This window comes from Sycon ciliatum, chromosome 7 (assembly GCF_964019385.1).
Source record: "Sycon ciliatum chromosome 7, ocSycCili1.1, whole genome shotgun sequence".
Taxonomy (NCBI): domain Eukaryota; kingdom Metazoa; phylum Porifera; class Calcarea; order Leucosolenida; family Sycettidae; genus Sycon; species Sycon ciliatum.
This window is the reverse complement of record NC_088649.1, coordinates 29,333,697-29,339,839: the sequence shown is the minus strand read 5'-3', so window position 1 is coordinate 29,339,839 and position 6,143 is coordinate 29,333,697.

Sequence of the window (6,143 nt, the reverse complement as noted above, 5' to 3'; positions counted from 1 at the left end):
TGCCACTAAAACCTCACACAATCCTCGTTTTGTTTGAATCTAATACTCTATAATGCTCTGATGCTCAGATAGTCTAACAATGCCGAATATAATGCCGGCAGTATCCGCTGGACCCTATGTACGTCCAGTTGCATTCATGCCGCTTTCAGGGCGTCAAAGGCCATACAGGTTGAGGGTGCCAAATGTGCACACATGGTTGGATTTCACGGAGCGCAACTGAACTTGCCAGAACAAAACCATTCCTTTGAAGCTCTATTTGGCATATCACATTATCATACCAATAGCAATTGTAACATACCTTGGCAGGATGTGCCGTCACCTGAAAACCCAGAGTTACATGTGCAGTTGTAGGACCCAACCGTGTTGGTACACGTAGCATTGGAGTCGCAATTGTGAGTCTGATGTAGACACTCATCTCGATCTAGACCACCAGCCAGGTCGAAACACAAGAAGTACATACAAGTTTATGTAGGAGGGACAAATAAAATTCACGTAATGGATACAGTTAGCACTAATACACTGCCGGTAATGATTAACACTAATTCTAAGAAATAATGAAATCTTCTAATCCGGCGTTTGAGTGCTTCTCGGTTATATTGTTGTATTTGTTGTTGTCCTGTCCAGTGCTGGGATCCTGCGGTTAATGCTCCGAAAACGGTTAGTATTGGTCTAGCCATAATGCTCCAAGAGCTACTTTACAATTAATTATAATTTTTTGACCTCACAAATAGAAGAAATTTTCATCCAGCGCATGCACCAAGAGTGAATAGCAACTGAATAGAGCGGTTATCAGTTGACAATCCCTTTTTATACCCGTAGCTATGGAGGAGATCTAACGTCTGGCTCTAGCCAGGGTCCACACAGCTTTCCGTTTTCAGTCCCGCATATATTTTTTCATTTTCGTGCGTTTACACGATCAAAGCTGATCCGAAGTGGTCTCGGTTTGTATCGTTTCGCGCGTCGACACGGGAGCAAAGGATCCGCCAAAGTTCGTCATGTCCCAAGTGTTTTCGTGGAAGCACCAATCGCACTCATGGAATATTTGAAAACAGGCCAGACGACAACAATTTATCCAGCAGAATATTTCCGTTTTCAAAATCTTCCACCTTGGCCAGCGTTTTGGTTTTCTTCAGTTTTGGTGTACAACTTCAGTGCTCACAGCATCACACAAAAGCGTGGGCGCCATTTTGGACAGGCCGCTGTCACACGAGCCAGCCAGCATGCCAGAATCGTGTACATGCGATCAGGCAGATATCTCTGAAAACTTGAAAGTGGGGTGCATTCAAAATGTTCATTTGTACCAATGCTTTTGCCTAGGCCTCTGAAACTCTAGGAACATACTCTCAATACCCATTGTAAGGATTTGTCCGAGAGTTTTTTGTTTTAATCGATACGGTTTGGCGTACATATGGAGCCAAAGTATCAGTTGGTGCAGGCGTAATTCTGAGTTGGATTATTGTACTAAAATTGAAAAGTGGCTCAGAGAAGTTCTTCTAATTTTCCTACTGAAAATTTTAAGCTATTGGTCATCAAAATCGGGCCAGAGACGGGTACAAACGAACATTTCAAAGGCAACCCTATCTGCAGGGCCGCCGCGAGGAAGAACCGCGCGCGCTGCACTTGTTGCGAATGCGGAAACAACACTAGCAGCAAAGCAATTTTTGGAAATGTTTTTGCTACTCGCCTGGCGCTTCATCGCTGTGTCCTCCAGGAGTTATCATGGTTATGGCAGACCGAAGAAATACATGGCCAGCACAACGGCGAAGCCATTGGACTTGTTCTCTTGCAACGAAACGTAGTGGCGAATCAAAATTCACAACTCCACATCGTCACCACTGCGCTACACGGCTCTTCAAATTCGGCCATATTAAGAGCCTCAAAGTCAAAATTCGGCTCAAAGCGGTACTTGAACTCTTGAAGTCACCTCATACAGTATACTGAGTATAGATGTACATTATCATGCTTTGAGAACAGTGTTGTGAACCCTCTGATTCACTAAAGTGTCAGGAACGAACGACCACACGACATTTTTATTTTTATTTTTTTCACATCTACATGTACATGTACGCTTCGAAAATTAAAATAAATTATCGTGTCCGTTCCCAAAGGGAACTCACGACAGCCGCTTTCACCCGGTATACCCTAGCGGCAGATGGAGCGCGTCACGGCGGGAAAGAGTGGATAAGTCTCACAACCACTGGCACAACTGCCGAGAAACCCCCAATAGCCGCATCCATATACCCCTTGTGCCTGGCCATAAGTTCCCAGTTGATAGTGGGTAGCAGCACGGCTGGGAAAACTGCTTCCAGGCAGGACTTGAACCAGGTACCTCTCGTATCTCTTTGACAAACCCACTCTGTCTGTAGAGGCTCTATAACATTCATTTTCGGCGAATTCACAGCAAAAATGCTACTGCCGTGGCTGTAGTTACAGTCCCTCTGTTCGTCAGGAAATGTTTGCTTGTGCTACTCCTCATCCAGTTAAATTCTTACTATGACTTTGTATTTAAATTCAAAAAGAGGACCAAAAGTTTACAAGTTATCCATTTTGGAACGCTGCTGGTTTGCGCCTTCTGGACGTGATGCAGCTAAGCATCAGGTCGTTGAATGTCATGATCTCATCAGTCAGTTTTGTGCTAATTGTTGCACATTTTTGACTGAACAGTATTCTGCTTATAACTGTTAGTGTTGGACAAAACCGATAACTTGTAAACTTTTGGTTTTTTTGAATTTTAACCTTGGCTCTCCATCCGAGTTGAATGACTTTGTATGTTACAATTTTCTTGAGCTCCCGTTTTCCCCCCCTTTTCCTTTCTCGCGTTTTCTGTTATCATTTTATCGTTCCACAGGTACCCTCGATCTCAGGTACTCTCATAGTCGTCTCATTGTCAATTTTGCTCCTGAATTGTCCTCCCTGTTGCTTTGCTACTGTCCTCCTTCCTCCACCCGTTTTCCCTTTTCCTTAATTAACCCCATTATCACAATCGCTTCAAAGTAATTGGGCTTGTAGCCCGTGTGTACTAGCGAATTCAAATAAGAATATATGTCATACAGATTTGTAAATTTGTAAACTATCAGCGGTTTCTTGACAGCCATTGATTTCGGCTACTTTTCCTGAGACGTGTCTGGTAAATTCCTAAAGTTGCAGTCACCTTTCGCAGATAATGGCTACAGAAATTCTGTTTGCATTCTGTTGAGGCACTAAAACATCGATTTTCGAAGAATTCAGTGCGAAAATTGCGTATTCAGCGAAAAGATCGTTGATTTCTTCAAATGTAGAAAGGAAAAAGACATATGGATAGGATTCAAGAGTAACTCTCCATCACTGTAGCCATATACTATACAGTCAGAAAGTGTAGGGACTGGGCACAAAACTGACAGAGTACTGAGACATTCGACGTCCTGACAACTAACTTCAACACATCTCCGTAGCGGTAACCGACAGCCTTCCAACTTGGAAGGTTCAAGGTTATTTATTTTTATTTTATTTAGTTTTTACTAAGTACACAACCTACTCGTCAGAAGGGGAGAAGACAACAGAGTATACAATAACAAAACAGCAGTTAGAGAAGGGGCTGCAAAGCAAGCCTGTTCTGGTGATGCAAGCCCACAACACCGACCTATGGTCTCGGCGTTAACGTGAGCTGGCGCACCATAGCCTAAAAGAAGGGGTGATTTAGTGCGATAAAGACAAGAGAAGGTGAGGTAGAATGGATGAGGAGAGAGAGAGTAAATGAAAGAGAGAGAGAGAGAGAGAGAGAGAGAGAGAGAGAGAGAGAGAGAGAGAGAGAGAGAGAGAGAGAGAGAGAGAGAGAGAGAGAGAGAGAGGAGAGAGAGACAGAGAGAGTGAGTGAGAGAGAGAGTGAGAGAGAGTGAGAGTGAGAGAGAGGGGGGGGGGGGTGGAGAGAGAACAAGAAGAGCGAAAATAGATTCAAAGACAGTTGAGATGCAGTGAATACGATGCAATGCTTGGGGGGAGCTTCAAGACGGAAATAGTTCTGAACTGTTAGAGGGAGTCTGTGGCCCAAAGCCACTGGCTTCGGCGAAGATGGTAGTGGACATTTGCTTTGAAGGATTGTAGGCCCTTAGGAGATGGTGGTTTGGTGAAGAGGGAGGATGGCAGCGCGTTCCAGGTGTTGATGATGTTGTATGGAAAGGAGCGTCTTAGGTAGTTAGGAGCGCCTGGAGGGAGGACATTTTCCAGTTGGAAAGGGTGTGAGGCAGACTGTTGGCATTGTCTCCGGGTTACTGGTCCGGCATGGTGGACGAGGAGAGGGGACCATGGATCTCAGCAGAGGAGGACCTGGTTGCCAGTACTGAAAGACAGGAAGAAGAGGCGTTCTAGGGGCCCCGCAAGCTCAGTTGCGCATTCCTTGAGTACTCTAGCTGGGATATTGTCCGGTCCAGTGGCTTTGGAGGAGTCGAGTCTTGCCAGATGTCGTCGTACTGTGTGAGCCCGGAAATAGATCCTTGTGACTGCTGGAGTTTCACTGTCGCCAGAGGCAGTAGGCAGGCTGTCCACTGATATGTCGGAGGCAAGACTGCTTTTCTTGGAAAAGAAAGAGCCAAAGCAGTTTGCCTTTCCCAGGTTGGTTGCGCATTCCTGCCCATGTGCATCAATCGTGGTTGGGATATCAGAGGAGCGCTTAACACCAGCGACTGATTTCATCACCGACCGCCACTGTTTGTCACGCAGATTACCCGCACAGAGCTTAGCCTGGACACGCCGTTCCCAAGCTAGGCGGGCCCTGTCCATCACAGTTGAGGCATTGTTGACTGATTGTAAAAAATGTCTGCTTCAGAGGCTCAGAAGATGGAAATCTCCTCCAGCGCCGCCAGGCCTGTTCCTTGAGAACTACTGCGTCCAGACACTCTGGGTTCCACCATGGAGGGTCAGAGGGTGTTGTAGTGTATTGCTTGCACGGGATAAATCGGTGCATCCCCACTAGAATTGTCTCTGAGATGACATCCCAGACCTTGTTGCAGTCGGTATGGGGAGCAGAGACTGGCAGCCAATCTATAGATCTGAAAAGTGCCCTCAGTCTCGACCAATCGGCTTTGTTGTAACGCCATACTGTTCTAGTAGAGCTCTCCTCCTCTGAGGGAGAAACTGCCAAAAAGTCTGCGATGATGACCGCATGGTCAGAGCTTCCAAGTGGCTTACAGATAGAAAAGCTCACATGTCCAGGCAAGTCTGAAAGGACAAGGGCTAGTGTTGTACCTGCGCCTGCACGTGTTATCTCTTCGACGTAGCTGCTGCTGTATTTGTGTCTCTGTGTGTACATGTGGTTGCACGTGGTGTCTCTTCGTCGTAGCTGCTGCTGTATTTGTGTCTCTGTGCTGCTGACCCGTACATGCTGCTTTGTTGCTGACCCGTACATGCTGCTGCGTTGCTTTGTTGTTGACACGTGCACCTTTTTGTGCTGAGTGCACCACCTTTTGTGCTGACGAGGGCACCAATTTTTGATATCATGTTTTCCTTTTGCCATGTCAGTCGTCAGTTGTCCGACGGTCGTTGTCAGTTGTCAGTCGTTCGTTGTCAGAGTCAGACGTTTGTTGACAGTCGTCAGTCATTCGTTGTCAGTGTTAGTTCTCCATTATGAGTTCTTCCGTCGCCGCTTGAAGTAAACTATGAAAAGCTCTCTCTCTAGCTCTAGAGAGAAACCACTGACTAGTTCGTTTTGAGGTGTGGCGTGGCGAGGATAGAAGAGGCAGCTCGTTCTCAACCTTCCGAGACGACATTTGGCGCCCAACTAATCGAACCCACGACCCTGAAGCTTGTCGCTCTCCGGCCGGTGTTTTTCGTTTTCGTCTTCGCGTTCTCGCCATGGCTCCGCTTTGCTGCGTCTGTTCAACCCTTTCCAAGATCCTCGGAGCTCCTACTCAGGTGAGCATGCCTTTGTAATTGTCTGCTCTGCGTAATGTGTTGCCGTACCTTGTATTCGATTTCGAATTTTCAAATAATTGTTTTGCGTCGGGTGACTCGGGTCCCGGCAGGAATTCCGTGGAACCTTGTTCTCTTGTGTTCGAGTGTGTACTCGTAGTGTAGTCTTGCTGCTCGTTGGAAGTTCGCCCCGTTGTGTTAGTTGTGTCGCTCTGACTACCACCCTGACTACCCTGTACTGCACTGTTGTGTATGAAAAT